This window comes from Nelumbo nucifera, chromosome 1 (assembly GCF_055504915.1).
Source record: "Nelumbo nucifera cultivar China Antique chromosome 1, China Antique-T2T, whole genome shotgun sequence".
Taxonomy (NCBI): domain Eukaryota; kingdom Viridiplantae; phylum Streptophyta; class Magnoliopsida; order Proteales; family Nelumbonaceae; genus Nelumbo; species Nelumbo nucifera.
In genome coordinates, this window is record NC_142649.1 from 69916415 (window position 1) to 69935357 (window position 18943).

The window sequence follows — 18943 nt, forward strand, 5'->3', positions numbered from 1 at the left end:
TCCGGCTACTGTTTTAGTTCCCATTGATTCTACTAACCCTGTTACAGATAACCTTGATCTTCCTATTACTCTCAGAAAAGGGTAAAGAAAGTGTACTGCTCATTGTATTTCACAGTACTTATCCTACAGTGGACTTTCTCCTTCCTACTGTGTTTTTCTTTCCTCCCTTGACTCAGTTTCTATACCTAAGGGTGTTAGTGAGGCTCTCTCCAAACTTGAGTGGAAGACAGCTATGCAGGAAGAGATGGCAGCTTTGGTTAAGAATCAGACATGGGATATTGTGGATCTATCAGAAGGCAAGGAGACAGTTGGATGCAGATGGGTTTACACAGTAAAATATAAGGCAAATAGAAGTATAGAAAGGTACAAGGCAAGACTTGTTGCAAAAGGGTACACATAGACCTATGGTATTGATTACTTAGAGACCTTTGCACCAGTTGCAAAGATGACCTCAATTCGAATACTTCTTTCTTTTGTTGCCTCATACTCTTGGCCCTTGTTTCAACTTGATGTGAAGAATACTTTCCTAAATGGGGATCTGTAAGAGGAAGTGTATATGAATCTTCCTGTTGGCTTTTATAGTGATACTGAAAAAGGAAAGGTATGCAGGCTTAAGAAGTCACTTTATGGCTTGAAATAATCTCCTAGAGCATGGTTTAACAGATTCAGAAAGGCCTTGATTGCTTTTGGCTACACTTAGACTCAATCCGATCATACATTGTTTGTGAAGCAAAGGGGATATTTGGTGTCATCCTTAATTGTTTATGTGGATGATATTGTTGTCACAGGGAATGACTTAAGTGAGATTGATTGTCTGAAAAGGAATCTACATAAAGAATTTGAAATTAAGGATCTTGGAGAACTGAGATACTTCTTAGGCATTGAAGTTGCAAGATCAAAACATGGAATTTTTATCTCTCAAAGGAAGTATGTCTTGAATCTTCTTCAAGAGACAGGGAAGCTTGGAACGAAGGCAATCAGTACCCCTATTGATCAGAACCATAGAATCAATGCATCAGAAGGTGACAGTAAAGGACATTGGAAAATATCAGAGACTTGTGGGTCGGCTGCTATACTTGTGTATGACAAGGCCAGACCTTTCCTATGCAGTAAATGTTGTAAGTCAATACATGCATGCTCCATGAGTCCAGCATTGGGAAGCAGTTGACAGGATTCTTGCTTATTTGAAGGGACACCCAGGCAGAGGCATATTGTTTACTGATCATGGACAGTTGAAACTAGAGGCTTATACAGATGCAGATTGGGCATGATGCCTTGATGACAGGAGATCAACTTCAGGAGTGTGCACCCTTGTTGGGGGTAACCTTGTCTCGTGGAATAATAAGAAACAAACAGTGGTGGCAAGATCAAGTGTTGAAGCTAAACACAGGGCCATGGCACATGGAGTTTCAAAACTTCTCTAGATTCATTCCCTATTAAAAGAAATTGGTGTACAGGCAGAAGAACCTATGATGTTATACTGTAATAACCAGGCATCAATTAACATTGCCCATAACCCAGTCCAGCATGACCGAACTAAGCACATTGAAGTGGATAGACATTTTATCAGAGAAAGAGTAACTTCTGGAGAAGTTTATCTTCCATACATTGCTTTTGATCTGCAGCTCGCGGATGTTCTCACAAAACGTGTTGCAAAAAACAAGCTGGAGCATGATCTATGCAAGTTGGGAATGTGTGACATTTACTCTCAACTTGAGGGGGAGTATTGAGTTGGGCCTAGTTGTTTTTTTATTCTTATTTTAAGCTATTTAGTTAGGAAGTTGTTGGGCTTTAGGCCCATTAGTTTATATTTTTAAGTTGTGACTGTTCAGCTACATTAGTTGCCGCCCTACTAAGGGCATCCTTGTAATATCTCATCCTTTAAGTTAAGTATAAATATAATGAGGGGTTGGCAGCTAAGGTTAATCCAAGAATCATGGTTGACTTCCTACTCTTTTCTCCCTCTCTTTTCTTCTCTACTACTGAAATCTTTATCTTCCTCCCCTTTCCTTTCACAAGAAATTCAATTAAATCTACAATCAGTGGTTTCTACTAAGATATAATCATAAATTTGGTAAAAAGTATAACTTCGACCTGTATGTAGAATATGTACTCTCAACTATCTAGTAGCTATAATCCTGCACATCCAATTCAATGGAGATACCGCGAGAGATTTGTTTGGAAAACTTGACGGATTAAACTGATTTTAGGTTCACAGCTGGGGGTGGAAATACAAAACCAAATTAAATGAAGAATCATGTAGAATGAAAAGGCTACCCCCCCCCCCCCCGGCGGCAGATTAGAGAATGCTTTAAAATAGCAAAATCAGCCCTACCTTGGCATCCTTGAAAGGCACATAACTGCTTTATTAGCATCATCTACCATCTACTCTCTTTATATCTGTGTTATTTTTCTTATGCACATCACTACTTTGTCGCTTCTTTTTCTTATATCTGTTTCGAAAAGAGGCTTCTTGGCTAGGGTTTTTTAGATGAAAACCATGGAGACGGTTTAGCGGGATTTTCCTCTAAATCAATCTTTTCTATCCTATACATCCATTAATCTGCAGAATTTTTTACTGGTATGCTATTTTAATTTGATAAATATACAATTTGTCCTACTACCATGTATTCTGACAGATGGTCAGAACTTCATCTGGGTTCGAATCCTACTGAGAGGTCCACTAGAGATCAGAAATTGTTGAAGAAACAACAAGATGTTTCTTTTGTCCCTTCCAGGCGATCGGAAAATAAAGAAATGGTTGATATGTTCAAGATAATTACGTAGGGTTATTACTCTATTTGCATTGGCTTTGGAAAGATTTAAAACCAAAATGAAGTTGCAGACAAGCAAGAAAAGCTCTAAGATCCTGTCATTGTTTCTGAAGAAATTTGGGTGTAGCTACAAAATGTTGAGTCTCAGATTAAGTCAGACTTGTAAGTGTCATAAGATCGCTAGTTTACTATTTGAAGAAATGACTAGTTGGGGGTTGTCCTTGATTTTTTTTCTCCTTTTTCTTTCCCACAAGAAAGTTAACAAATGCTGGTAACTCTAAGGCCCTGTTCGCTTTTCGAATAGTTACTTATCTAGGTAAATGCACTTATTTGGGTAAGTGTTTCCCAGGAAAAATTTACCTAGGTAATAACATTTACCCATGTTCTTTAATTTTTCATGTAAATAAGGTAATGACCATTTTAGCCATAAAAATCTATAATTAAAAGGGGAATTTTTGTCCCATTCAAGTGTTGGCGACTTCCCCCTAGGTGGGAAAGTTATTTACCCACCTGGGTAAGTGATACCCAAGAAAATAAATTTTCCCTGGTCCCCACGTAAATCTGAAAAAAGAACATGGGATTCTTGGTCAATGAGAACCAAAATCCCATTGACCAACTTTCCCCCCTCTCAAAATCCAAAAAAAAGAACACCCTCTAAGAGGAAACATTTGGAATCAAGATGCCAAGGTATCAGCTTTCTTGCAATGCCTTATCTTATTGAACTGACAAAAACACTTGCATTGTTGACTCAAACATGCCTCATCCCCTCTATTTCATTGATTTAATGCCCCTTGGAATATTGGAAGCCCCGAGGGTTTTGGTAAGATAGCATTCTTAAAGTAATTCCATTTACTCCTCTGCATTGAAGGCATTAAGGTCATCTGTAATGTTTTGTGGTCAATATGATGATGATTACATTTAACTTTTTTCCTTTAGTTGTGCTTGACTGAATGAAGTTTAATGCAGCACAAAAAGAAGGGCTTAAGCTCATAAATGAGTAGTTCAAAGAAGAGGCTGTGACAAAAGAACTGGGCATGTTGTTCAGCTCAAGCTGTGAGGCTCATTCCTAATAAGCTCACTGAGTGGTAGATAATCCATCATTTGCTAGAGCTGAAATGTTGAAGTAGTTGGATCTAAGTGGTAACAACTTTGGAGGAAATCAAATTCCAGACTTTCTTGATTCAAAAATCTCCCAAAATGGCATAGTGAAGGGAACATCTCTTGTACAAACCAAGAATCTATAAAATTGAAATTAAGATGTATTTGTGATTTAAATGTTTTGAATGGAGAATGGATTTTTAAATTTTATTTGTAATTGATGTTTTTTCTTTATTTTTGTATTTCATTTCAATTTAGACAAATGTAAAGAAAGCAGGTTATTTGAAGCAAATTAGAAAAAATATTGGCTATATGAAAAAAAATAAAGTATAGATTTAGCAGCAGTCGTCAACGTGAAAACTGCCGCTAGAACTTCTAGCAATAGTTCTTTTAATGACAGCTTGTCGGCTACTGGCAAAGTTTGTAGTGGCAGTTTTAAAGACCTTTAATGGCAGTTTCAACTACTACTAAAAGTCATTTTTCTTGTAGTGCCCATATTGGGCATATTGTGTTGTATCTTTTGGGTCCCGATACACCTATGTACAAATGTTTCGGGACTCCACTCTTTTTCAATAAAAAAGTAACTGTATTTAACTCCCCAAAAAATGCTTCTGTGTATATCTATCTATCTAAGTACTGGTACACCTCTACCGATACACAAAGGCGTATTGATATTTTGAACCTTGCCAACAACCTAGATGGTCAAAATATGTAATGAGCTTTTGGGGTCTTGTCTTTAAAGATCTAGACTATTTGGTAAGTATTCTAGTCTACCATGGTCTACAAAGTTGTTAAATGAATGATTTTAAATGCAAAAAGACATGAAGCTTCCAAATTTTTGGCCATTTTGGGCTTCCATAAGATTTTTAGGGCATAGGTCTTTCTAGCTTTTTTGGTCTTTCATTGCCAAATGGAGAAAGACCAAATTTTGGTCTTCCAAGTTTTGAAAAGCCCAAAGGACAATACAAAAAGACTTTCCAAATGCTCCCATGTAAAAAACAATTTTAAGATATTGTTAGTCAGCATTCTTCAAAATTAGGAGGCATGAAATCAAAACCTTAGAACCATAGTATGATTCTATGGTATGGCCTGCTATATCTCCACCCCTATTTCCCCTGTAATGTGAAAAAAAAAATGTATTGTGACATGCATTGAGAAAAGTGGAATTAGCTTATATTAGCAGGGTGCACATAGGGCCTATTAGCCTAATGGCATTAGGATTTGTTGGTTAACTAATCATGTAAGCAGAAATGATAGATTGATCTGTAAATATACAATATGCGGTCTACATTATGCACTCAAGTTGTATTCTTATTAAGGATCCAACAATAAATCTTGCTAATCAAGATTCAAAGTATCACCACTCAAGAGTTATAAACCATTGAAACACATCCTTACATTTGCTTTTTGGTTTTGACTTTTTGACAATACTAATAAATGTAAACATGCTTTGCACGTGACAAATTTTGGTGATAATGATGATAATAAATAATATGCTTCCAAATTTTTTTACAATTATCTTATCTTTTTATGTCTATAAAAATTATTTTTATTTGCCACACTTATTTTCTTAATATGATGAATATACGATATTCAAGATGTGCCTAAATATTTTCTACCATTTTTTTTGTATTTTTAATATTTTTGTTTTTAATTTTTATTATTCAATATGACAATGGTTGACAAATTTGACCCAAAAGGTTGAGTTATTGACTCACCACCAAACGAAAAAAAAAGAACTCAATTTTGAGTTGCATTTAAATTTCTATTTTATTTTCATCGTTAATGATGATGCACAATCTGGACGCTCTCTCGTGCCTTGTGATCTGACTCGAATGGGGGTCCAACCTGGCAATGACGAGTTGTATGGTCGAGCTGGTATCTGTGTGACCGAGCTAAGTGCAAGCTGTAAAAGGAAAGGAGGTGAGGGTGTCGGGGTAGTTTTTACTCGGGGAGGGCACTCCGATGCTTAAGTCAGTGAGTGTGTAGGAGTAATCTTTGAGAGCATAAGGGAGCTTTGAGGGTATCAGTGTGCATACCTTTTTGGGTGGATATGGACGTCTTATATAAGCCCCTAGACTCTAGGGGCTTAGGGTAATAGTCTTGAGCTCTTTATGGAGTTTCCTTATTTTTAGGTACATTAAGGTGTTAGTTGAGAGATTTTCGTAGGATTTATGACTCGTTTGCGTAGAATCTGGCACACGACACAGTAAGCCATTTTAATAGTCGCACTATCGGTGCCTTTGGTAGCGAGCTGCTGGGGAAGGTTAGCGAGCTCTTCCTCGCAGATCGCCTTAGGTCCTCTCAGCTCAACCGACTCCTAGTATAGCTCGCCGTAATCTTATGGGTCTACCAGCTTGGCCTTGCCAAACTGTACTAGGACAGTTTGCCTCCTAGGACAGCTCACCATAATCCTACGGGGTTAGCTAGTTCGGTCTCGTCGAGGCAGAGGTTGGCCTGGGTGAGATGCTCCGAGCTAGCTCGCTGATTGGATGCCGAGGTGTAATTTGGATGCCATGTGTCTCCGAAGGTAGGTCGCCAGGTCTCTAGTAGGTCTCTGGAGATAGGTCTCCAAGTCTCCAGTAGGTCTCTAGAGGTAGGTCTTCAGGTCTCCATTAGGTCTCTCGTGGTAGGTTTTCAAGTCTCCATCATTTTGGCTAAGGTAGGTCATCGCCTACATGGTGTCGGGTGTCATCCAACTGTTTTTGAGATGCCACATGTCATGACGTCAGTGGAGGGCCAAATCTGCCCTCATCAATTGCCCCCCCACTCCTGAGCTAAGGTCAACTCAGCGAAGAGAGTAGCTTGTTGTAGGTCCTTTGGCCCAGAGTGACTGGTTTGTTGAGCTCATAAGTATTGGCCCAGGTTGTCTGGTCAATAGTTGCAGGTCGCAGGTCGGTGGAATCAAGTCGCCAGGTCGGCGGAAGGACCTTCTATAGAGCAGGGTAAAGGACCTTCTGTAGAACAGTTCACCCACTATCACGTAGTGAGCTGATTGTCATTTTATCCACCGAGCTGCATTTCTTTCTTTCGACATTGTGTCATGTTTTTGGTAGTCGAAGATCGGGTCTATCCAGCTCGGATCTACAATACATGAAATATCTTCTGTAGAGCTACTCACCTACTATCACATAGCAAGTTGCTTGTCATTCTATGAGACAAGCTGCATTTCGTTCTTTTGGTAATACACCTTGTCGAAGGTTGGATCTATCTAGCTCGGCTCTATAGTACATGAAAGATCTTCTGTAGAGCTGCTCGCCTACTATCATGTAGCAAGTTGCTTGTCATTCTATGAACCGAGTTGCATTTCGTTCTTTTGGAAATACACCTTGTCGAAGGTTGGATCTATCCTGCTCGGCTCTATAGTACATGAAAGATCTTCTGTAGAGCTACTTGCCTACTATCACATAGAGAGTTGCTTGTCGTTCTATGGGCCGAGCTGCATTTCGTTCTTTTGGCAATATGCCTTGTCGAAGGTTGGATCTATCCAGCTCGGCTTTATAGTACATGAAAAATCTTCTATAGAGCTTCTCACCTACTATCACGCAGCGGGCTGCTTGTCGTTCTATGAGCCGAGCTGCATTTTGTTTTTTTTGTCAAGTCAATCGTGCTTGCAAGTTTGGAAAGGGCATCAGTTTCTGTATTTTCCAATCTTGGAATTTGCTAGAGATACCAAGATTCGTAATTGGAGAGGTGCTCTCTTACCTTGGTCAAGTAGGCTGCCATGGAGGGTTCTCGCGCTTCATATTCCCCATTCACTTGATTTATGACGAGCTAAGTCACTACACACTACAAGGTGTTTGGCTCCTACTTCCTTTGCTAGTGCCAAGCCAGCCAACAATGTTTCATATTCGGGCTCATTGTTAGAAGCTCGGAATTGAAACCGGAGCACGTACTCCAGCTTTACTTTGCTAGGTCCATAGAGTATTAGCCCAGCTCCGCCCCCCTGGTTGGACGAGCCATCCACATGAAGTATCCAGGGCTCCTCATCCCGCTCCGCTATCTCGTGAGCTGGGAGTGGTGCTGCACTGGATGAGGCTTCCGATTCTGGTTCTGTCATTAAACGAGGTGGCGAGCTGAAGGTGCACTCAGCAATGAAGTCTGCTAGGACCCATGCTTTTATCGCTGGCCGCAGCTTGTATTGGATGTAGTATTAACTGAGCTCTATTGCCCATTTTGTTAGTCTCTCCGAGACCTCCGGTTTGTGAAGGACCTACTTCAGAGGTCGATTGCTCAAAATTATAATGGTATGGGCCTGGAAATATGGTCTTAGCTTTCGGGCGGCTAGCACCAGTGCGAAGGCGAGCTTCTCTATGTCAGGGTATCTCGTTTCCGCTATGTGCAGGACCTTGATGACATATAGACAAGTCGCTGTGTCTTATCTACTTCTCTTACGAAGACTAAGGTAACCACCTCGTCACTTGTGGAGAGGTAGAGTTTAAGCTCGTCCTCAGTCTCAAGTTTGGTTAACAGCGGAAGCGAACTAAGTTCTCTTTTCAGGTCGTCAAAGGCGAGCTGCTGTATAGAGGTGGAGTGGCTTGTCATTGAGTTGAGCCCTGAGGTGGCGACCTGCTTTTTCTTCGTGACGAGTTGTTGCGCTTTCTTTGAGGTGACTTGCTTTTTCTTCGTGGCGAGCTATTGCTCCTGCTCCTAGGCGACCTGCTTTTTCTTCATGGCAAGTTGTTGCACCTACTCCGAGGCGACCTGCTTTTTCTTCATGGCAAGTTGTTGTGCCTGTTCTGAGGCGACTTGCTTCTTCTAGGAGATTTACTTCCCTCCATTTTCTCATTGTTGCTTGTCCCTTCCTTGTTGTTCACTTTACCTCTTGACGCTTCCTTGGTCGAAGTGGGCTGGCTTTTTTTTCTTTTAGAACGGTGGGTACGCCTTCCACGCTTTTTCTTGGTTCTCGTGGATGAGCTGGCGAACTCAGTCCCAAGAGGAGCCAAAGCTCGACTCTCCACCGATAGTTGGTTGTTATCGAGGGCTGTGTTGTCGATAGGAGGCTGGTTGTTCAGGTCATTCTACTACTGATTCTTCTGTTGCTATTGGCCATTCTGTTGCTGGTTGTTCAGGTCATTCTACTACTGATTCTTCTGTTGCTATTGGCCATTCTGCTACTGGTTGTTCTCCCATGCCTACATCTAATTGTCATAGGGGGGGTTATCAAGGTTCATCATGGATGTTCTTGCCCCCCAGTGATTGATTCTTCATTCTTGATGTTAGTGCTGCTAAAAAATGTCATTGATGAAGGGATGAGAGATCCATCCTATGGACGCCCAAAGATTGCGGAATAAGGGGGCGAATTTCAAAAATTTATCTCTCCCTTCAACTGGGAATCGTATTCCCTATTTAGAAAATCATATTTTCAAGGATCAATCTTGAACCATAAACTGAACCAGATCTGAACCAAAAGGAGTGGGAGAGGATTATACCTGATACGGAGAAATACTATCTCCCAATGGAGGTGTTCACGCCCAAGGAAGGATCCAAAATCTGCTCCCACTGAAGATGGCGCAGTGAAGGATGGAGCAGAATCAACAATGTTCTTCAAAAGAACTTGACCCTTCGCAAGAATCAACTGGACGGCTTGTGAGTACAGCTCCAACCAATCTTTTCCCAAAAGATTGAGATCAAGATCAAATCTTGATTGCTTCCAAGACCTGGAGATCGAACTGAAGGAATGGCAATGGCAGGAAGGTGGCGGCAGGAGAGAATTCGCAATATGCAGGAAATCTCTCAATCTCTCTTTCTTCAAAGAGAAGAATGTTGTTGATCATGTAAAAGGCTGCCGCCCCCTTCCCCTTTTATAATCTCAAAGGGATCAGCTCCTAATCAGATTAGGAGTTGCTAATCCAAATCATATTTGGGTTAGAAGTCCCTTAGTGATAAGGGATAATCCTTATCTTATCTGCAGATCAGATAAGCTATCTCCTAATATAATTAGGAGGTTTTCAGATCTAAATCTCATTTAGATCTTGGACTCTCTGAGTGGATAGGGTATAAGCCCAATCCTTTTAGCTGACCCACTTTAGAATTCGCCCCTTTAAATGGCTGATCAAATCAGCCTAGTTCGAAATGGGCTTAAGGCCCATTTAAGGTTATGTACTCAAAAAGCCTTCCAAACTGCTGCCCAGTTGGGCTTCCTTGTATGGCGTGGGACCCAAGCATTGATCTACACATCAGCCACATGGGTTCAGCCCAGCCTTTGTTACAAGGCCTGGCCAAATGCACTGCTGAAGACAGTGTACCCCCTGAAACCCATCAAATGGGTTCTATGGGCCCAACACTTGCACTAAGTGGTCCCTGGGCCAAGCCACCTTGTAACACCCAGGGACTGTGGGAAGATGCAAGATTAGCCCATCAGGTGTTATCCTCAATGGTCTTACACTTAACCTCTCAGCCCATAATGATCATACACTGCCCGACAAGAGAGGACCTCTCCCTCGGCTGCAAGGAACAGCGTTGCACTCTCCACTCATATGGATCTCGGGAATTAAAACCTTCTTGCAAACAATTTAGAAACCATAATATATATACTTTTATATCTTATATAAAATATATTTTGCAAAACAAATCTCAACGGTTGAAATCGGCTGCCGGCAGTCTTGGTTTCCATCAGTGAGAGTGCATCCCCGATCATTACCTTTGTCCGACAAAGGGGCTGATCTTGTCACTATGATCACCCACTCAGATGAATTCTCGGATTGTCCCAACATACCCAGGTTTTGACCCCCACCAAGGATCTCACTGATTGGTACATCAAAGATAGCCCAATCCGACACCTAGTGCAGTATCATAATCGAGTCTAGGGGTCGGGTGTAACTTTCCAGTTTTGCCCATCAATCTCCAAGGTCCAGGGCAATACTGGAAATCTGGTCCAGTTCAAAGATTCAATTAATCCTACACTGTATGTGCCTAGGGTCTCACCCTGGCAGCTGAGACAGGCCACCCCAACCGACTTGGTGGCACCACAGTGTCAGCCTTGTCAGGATAGGTCTCCCCAGACCGACCCACTAGCTGTGAATATTCTAAACTAACACAAGTCTCATTAAGTGTCTAGTTTAAGGGTATTACACAGAAACATACCAAGGGAACATGAATCAAATATGTATCTTTATTCATTTACAATAAACTCATAAAGTACATCATTCTAATTGAAGCTAAGGGCATACAAAATTGTCTAACAATTTAGTTAATAGAAACGGAAATTAGAAGGTGAAAACTCAGCTTTCTAGAAGGTGAGAACTTAGCTTTTTGTAGTGGTTTCCCATACACGGCGCCAATTGATGATGCACAATCTGGACGCTCTCTCGTATCTTGTGATCTGGCTCGAATTGGGGTCCAACCTGGCAGTGACGAGTTGTATGGCCGAGTTGGTATCTATGTGATCGAGCTGAGTGTGAGCTATTAAAAGAAAGGAGGTGAGGATGCCCGGGTAGTTTTTACCCAGGGAGGTTACTACAATGCTTAAGTTAGTGAGTGTGTAGGAGTAATCTCTGAGAACATAAGGGATCTTTGAGGGTATCAATGTGTATACCTTTCTGGGTGGATCTGGATGTCTTATATAGGCCCTTGGACTCTAAGTGCTCAGGGTAATAGTCTTGAGCTCATTGTGGAGCCGTTTCCTTATTTTCAAGCACATTAAGGTGTTGTCAATTGAGAGATTTTCGCAGGAGTTACGATTTGTTTACATAGAATCTGGCGTGCGACATGGTGAGCCATTCTAACGGTCACGCTATTGGCATCTTTGGTAGCGAGCTGCTAGGGACGGTTAGCGAGCTCTTCCTCGCAGGTCGCCTTAGTTCCTTTCAGCTCAGCCGGCTCCTAGGACAGCTCGTCGTAATCTTACGGGTATGCCAGCTCAGCCTTGTCGAGCTGTACTGGGAACTGGAGGGGGTGGCTAGCGAGCTCTCCTTAGCAAGTCGCCTTAAGTCCCTATAGCTCGACTAACTCATAGGACAACTCACCTTCTGAATCAGGACGTCCCCTCTACCAACAATCTCCCGCAGTACGTGGTACATCCTCTCGATGTGCTTCGACTTCGAGTGGGCTCGTGGCTCCTTAGCCTGAGCAATGGCTCCATTGTTGTCACACAACAATGGGATGGGTGATGTGCTGGACGGAACAACTCCCAACTCGTGAACGAACTTCTTCATCCATACAGCTTCTTTGGCAGCCTCACTTGCAGCAATGTATTTGGCCTCGGTCGTGGAGTCTGCAATGGACCCCTGTTTGCTGCTTTTCCAGCAAACAGCACACGATCTTATCATGAAAACATATCCAGATGTAGACTTTCTATCATCTGGGTCTGACTGGAAATCGGCATCTGTAAACCCCTGGATCTGTAGTGAGCTACCATCGAACATCAGACAAAACTCTTTTGTCTTTCGAAGGTACTTAAGTATGTTTTTCACAGCAGTCCAATGCTCCTGCCCTGGGTTGGCCTGAAATCTGCTTACTACACTCACTGCCTGAGCAATGTCAGGACGAGTGCACAGCATGGCATACATGATGCTCCCTATGGCAGAGGCATAGGGAACGTCTTTCATGCCATCAATCTCCTCAGAAGTCTTGGGAGACATCTTCTTGGAGAGAGTGACTCCGTGCCTGAAAGGAACATTTCCTTTCTTGGAGTTTTCCATGCTGTATCTCTTGACTATTTTATCAATGTAAGCAGATTGGGATAATCCTATTATCCGCTTCGATCTATCTCTATAGAGTCGAAGACCCAGTATATAGGAGGCTTCTCCAAGATCTTTCATGGAGAATTGCTGTGAAAGCCATACTTTCACCGTAGTTAACATTCCTACATCATTCTCAATGAGTAGAATGTCATCTACATATAGAACCAAGAAGGTAACCTTATCTCCACTGAACTTCCTGTAGACACAGGGTTCATCCGGATTCTGCTCGAAGTCAAACGATTTGACAGTAGAGTCAAAACAGATGTTCCAACTTCTAGAAGCTTGCTTAAGTCCATAAATGGATCTATCAAGTTTACATACCATGTTTTCCTGACCTGCAGTAATGAAGCCTTGCGGCTGCTGCATATAGATATCTTCAGTAAGATCTCCATTCAGGAATGCAGTTTTGACATCCATCTGCCAAATCTCATAATCATGGTATGCTGCTATAACTAGCAGGATCCTAATGGATTTAAGCATGGCCACAGGCGAAAAGGTTTCCTCATAATCGATGCCTTCTTTCTGAGTGTACCCTTTCGCCACTAGACGAGCCTTGATGGTCTCAATCCTGCCATCGGGGCCCTTCTTCCTCTTGTAAATCCATTTGCAACCGATTGCTTTTACCTCAGAGGGTGGATCTACTAGAGTCCAGACTCCATTGGCCTCCACAAGTTCCAAGGTCTAGGGCAATACTAGAAATCTGGTCCAGTTCAAAGATTCAATTAATCCTATACTGTATGTGCCTAGGGTCTCACCCTGGCAGCTGAGACAGGCCACCCCAATCGACTTGGTGGCACCACAGTGTCAGCCTTGTCAGGATAGGTCTCCCCAGACCGACCCACTAGCTGTGAATATTCTAAACTAACACGACTCTCATTAAGTGTCCAGTTTAAGGGTATTACACAGAAACATACCAAGGGAACATGAATCAAATATGTATCTTTATTCATTTACAATAAACTCATAAAGTACATCATTCTGATTGAAGCTAAGGGCATACAAAACTGTCTAACAATTGAGTTAATAGAAACGGAAATTAGAAGGTGAAAACTCAGCTTTCTAGAAGGTGAGAACTTAGCTTTTTGTAGTGGTATCCCATAGACGGCGCCAATTGATGATGCACAATCTGGACGCTCTCTCGTATCTTGTGATCTGGCTCGAATAGGGGTCCAACCTGGCAGTGACGAGTTGTATGGCCGAGTTGGTATCTATGTGATTGAGCTGAGTGTGAGCTATTAAAAGAAAGGAGGTGAGGGTGCCCGGGTAGTTTTTACCCAGGGAGGTTACTACAATGCTTAAGTTAGTGAGTGTGTAGGAGTAATCTCTAAGAACATAAGGGATCTTTGAGGGTATCAATGTGTATACCTTTCTAGGTGGATCTGGATGTCTTATATAGGCCCTTGGACTCTAAGTGCTCAGGGTAATAGTCTTGGGCTCATTGTGGAGCTGTTTCCTTATTTTCAAGCACATTAAGGTGTTGTCAGTTGAGAGATTTTCGCAGGAGTTACGATTTGTTCACATAGAATCTGGCGCGCGACATGGTGAGCCATTCTAACGGTCACGCTATTGGCATCTTTGGTAGCGAGCTGCTAGGGACGGTTAGCGAGCTCTTCCTCGCAGGTCACCTTAGTTCCTTTCAGCTCAGCCGGCTCCTAGGACAGCTCGTCGTAATCTTACGGGTATGCCAGCTCGGCCTTGTCGAGCTGTACTGGGAACAGGAGGGGGTGGCTAGCGAGCTCTCCTTAGCAAGTCGCCTTAAGTCCCTATAGCTCGACTAAATCATAGGACAACTCACCATAATCCTATAGGGTTAGCTAGTTCGGTCTCATCGAGGTAGAGGTTAGCCTAGGTGAGATGCTCCAAGCTAATTTTACTGAGCTAGCTCGTTGATTGGGCACCGAGGTGTAATTTGGATTCCATGTGGCTCCAAAGGTAGGTCGCTAGGTCTTTAGTAGGTCTTTGGAGGTAGGTCTCCAAGTCTCCAACAGGTCTCTAGAGGTAGGTCTTCATGTCTCCATCAGGTCTCTGGAGGTAGGTCTTCAGGTTTCCATCATTTTGGCTAAGGAAAGTCATCGCCTATGTGGTGTCAAGTGTCATCCAGCTGTTTTTGAGATCCCACATGTTATGATGTTAGTGGAGGGCCAAATCTGCCCTCATCAGTTAATAAAAATAATTATTCTTTGTAACACATATTTTTCTTTAATCTAGTTTATTTATATAAAATATAAGAGATATGCCCAATTTTTTCCACAAAATTTATACATTTTTTGTGTTTTTATGTTTTTTAATTTTTATTATTTAATTGTGACATCATGGGTTGACATATATGACATGAAAGGTTGCATTGTTAATCTACCACCAAATAGGAAAACGATTTCACTTTAGGAGTTTCTATATGTTTCATATGATTAATATAAAATATTAGATGTGTTCAAATGTTTTCTATGGAGCTTTTGTATTTTTCATGTTTTTTGTTTTTTATATTTTTTAGATCTTTATTATTTAATTGTGAGAAGAAGGGTTGACACATATAACACGAAAGGTTGAATTTGATGACCCACTACCAAGAAAATAATTTCATTTTTTGTGTCAGTTTTATGTTATATTTTATTTCCAACACCAATAAAAACAACTTTTGTTTATCACACTTATTTTTATTTGATATTATTAATATAAAATATTAGATAAATGCCTAAATGTTTTCTTTTTATGTTTTTATCTTTTTTAAAATTTTTATTTAATTATTATATCAATGGTTGACACATTTGATTCAAAAGGTTTAATTCTTGATCTGTCACAATGGATTGGTTTTAAATTTATATTTCATTCCAACATCAATAAGAATTATTATTATTTATCATACTTATTTTTCTTTGATATGATTAATATAAAATATTAGAGATGTGTCCAATTTTTCTATATTTTTTATTTGGGAGTTAATTCCATAAATATAAGATTTAATGAGAGGGATTTTAATGAGAAAAAAGTGGTTGTTCAAATTATATTTCTATCATTCTTATTAGAGTGGAACCAAATTCAAAAGTTGGGGTATTTTAGTCAAACAAAAGTTTCACACTCTAATTCACACTATTAAAATATTCAATGCAATAGTTGAATGGCATTTTTACCACGGTATTTTCTCTTGTTTTAAGTCCAAACATGAGGGCATGCATTTCTATCCATTCAAAATTCCAAAACCAGGTGTGACCTATTCACACTTTTTATTGTAGTATAGATATAGATATACTAACTAACATATATTAGTGAATTGTGATATATTAAAGCCATTAAAACTTTAAATTCTCAATATAGAAATATCAGTGACCTTAAAAATTAGGGTAAATTATAGATAGGTACCATGTACTTTGGGAGTAGTGACAGATACGTACCCTGAACGTTCAATTGCAACATAAAACTTGAGTACCTTGAACTCTAAAAAATAGACACTTGGGTCCATCTATTAGTATTCCGTCAGTTAAACATTACATAGTGCCAAAACTACCCATCTATCAATTAAACTTATACGGTTTGATGTAGACCTAATAAGTTATTAAATTAGTGAAGGGACCAACCACTTAGTCAACGTCCTTTGACTAACTTAATAACTTATATAATATTAATTAGACCGTATAAGTTTAACTGACGAAAGGGTAGTTTTGGCATCATGTAATGTATAACTGATGGAATACTAACGGATGGACCCAAATGTCTATTTTTGAGAGTTCAAGTATTGCAATTGAAAGTTCAAAAATAACTTTCTATCACTACCCCAAAGTATAGGATACCTATCTATAATTTACCCTAAAAATTAATATGCATTATATGATATACACTATGATATTTAGTAATTAACAAGGCAACCATCAAATCTAGAGTAGGCATAATGTAGACAGTTTAGCTTTCCACAAGAATAAACCACTGCTCTTTAAAAGCAGTCATATGCTAGTCAAACAACTCAGCTGCAGGGTTATTGGCAAATTATAAAGGCATTTGAAATTGAAGTTGGTCATAAGGCATTCCTTGTATAGAGAAGGCATATGTTCAAACTACAAAAAAAAAAAAAAAAAAAAAAAAAAAGTGACATGTTTGGACATTGTTGGACGATACAATAATGAATAATCCCGTCCTTAGGTAAACCAGCTACGGATCCCAATAAGATATATGTTTGGACATTGTTGGGTATACTGCAAAGAGCATAGCACTTGCAACCAAACAAATTAAAACAAACATAAATTGATATTTTCATTAAGATTATGTCAAGTTTCGCTAGTGAAATGTGAACCGATGTCATGTTGATCATCAGACGTCAATGATCATTTATAGCTCTGAGATGGTTTCAGTGAAGTTTTCCCTTGAAAATTTCATGAAACTGAGGTGTCGATTTTTAAAAATGGCGAAAATTTTTTGGATTTCCGTGATTGCTGTCAGGCTGAACAAGCTATGTACATGCATGTAAATAAAAAATTACGAAAGAAAATTGAAAGAATGAATAGGATGATCAGTTGGTTTTGTGGAGGCATCTATATATGAACAATTAATGCTGTACAGCAGTCGTGAATCCTGAACAAAGATCAGGAGCAAGGTTGAATTGTTTCTGTTTGAGAATTCAGAAGAGTTTGCTGGCGAATTCTTCTGTTGTCTTCTTGTTTCCTCTAGACGATGACAACGATGCAAGATCCCTAAGCTCCGATAGGCTCCTCCCAAGCTGTAAAGCGACCTTAATTTCAAACAGTTCTCCATTTTCTCTCTTCTCAACCTTTTCTTTTAGAGTGGCTTCAACAGACTCTTGCATAAGTCTAAAGAAGCCGGCAGAGCTCCTGTACATCTCGAAAACCATTCCAACTTGTCCACCGTGCTCCAAGGTGTTCACCACGCTTGCCAGAGCTCCGGCAATGACACCTAACAACACTGCCCATGTGGCATTAGGAGATCCCACGAAAGCTGATCCAATGGCGCCAAGGGCAGTTAGTAAAGGACCAGTAATCGCCAAGATCCTGTTCATTTTCAGAGCTACGTTGGCTAGCCTCAGGTACTCTGCACTATCCATTCTCTTCAAAACCCCAACGATCTGCTTCATTTCCTCTTCAAGCTTCTTAGTCCAGCCATTTCTCTCTACATTGCCACCAGGGCCACGTTGTCGTTGTTGCGGCCACCATACAGCGGGTTCTACAGATTCAGGGAACTTGTCAAGCATCGCTCCAAGCAAAGGAAGTGGATAGGCCTTGTCAAGCGCTAACACCTTCTCCATCGCGTCCTTTACATCCATTGGAGTAGGAGTGCCAAGAGCAAGGGTTGTTCGGATCTGCCCGTGAAGCTGCTTGAACAGCCTTGCTGCGTTGCGTTGTTCTTCGGCGAGCTGAGATGGTTGGATCTTGTTCATCACCAACAACAATCCAGTAGCGCCCAAATATAACAGAGTGGATGAAAGCTTGAGTCCCACAAGAGGGGCTCCCATTCCAGAAGTTGCTGCAAGTCCGGTCATGGTGGCAGCAGCCATGGTCATTGTGTTGATGGATGTTAGAAGGAGGTGGTTCCAGTTATTCCTCTGCTCTTCAATGTTTGCGTGCATCTCGGCTCTGTCAGCAACAGCCTCCATTATAGCGTATAGCTCGGAAATCGCAACGGAATTGGCGCTGGAGATTCCCTCATCGTCTCTCGTGGCTGTAGTACTAGTAATAGTAGTAGTAGGAACAATTGGTATGAAAGGGCATGTTTCTATCTGAGTACTAGTTCTAGCCGTATAACCAGTTCTCAAATTCAGTTCCTCCACCAAGTCCCCGGCAGGAAGCGTGGGAAGAGAGAGGAAATTGGATGGGGTTTTTGGGATCTGGAGAGTAGCTTGTATTCTTCTTTGGCGACGTGACGATGACCGGAACGACGAACACACGAGGCTAGAAGATCCAAGGGCTTCCATGTTTAATAATCTGCTACTTGTCTTCGCCTTTTATTGCTGTTGTTTGGTGGTGGGTATTGGGAGGCTTTTGGATTAATTGGCTCGTAGTTGAAGATGGCTGAGATGAGAGTTGCTCCATCTCATTTATAGAAGACAGAGTGGAGAGAGAAATGAATAAATGGTAAATCAGTCTTTGTCAACATTTTGAACGGATCAAATATTGGACTTTTTCCTCTCCTCTCTCTCTTTAGCTTTGATTGGTGATTGGTCTCCCCTTCTCTCCTGCGTTCATCTTTTGTTGACTTTCAACAGAAAATAACCAGTAAAATCTTGGAACGGGCAGACTCTGTCCTCTTGCCAACGTTTAGCGTCCCCCCCAACCTTGGTTAGGTTGGGCCTTTTGAAAAAATGAAAAAAAGAAAATCTAAAACGACGGGTGAAGATTTGTGCATGACACGTTAGCATGGGTGGGGTAAAATAGTAATTGAAATCTA

At 40.9% G+C, this 18943-nt stretch overlaps 1 pseudogene across 1 annotated transcript; it reads right to left on the minus strand.

Annotated features, from left to right (window-relative positions):
- Window positions 1-16920: 16920 nt before the first annotated feature.
- On the minus strand, window positions 16921-18563 carry LOC148803386 (putative F-box protein At4g22030 pseudogene; annotated as a pseudogene). The gene has a single exon (XR_016081271.1). The product of XR_016081271.1 is annotated as a putative F-box protein At4g22030 pseudogene (transcript).
- Window positions 18564-18943: the final 380 nt, after the last annotated feature.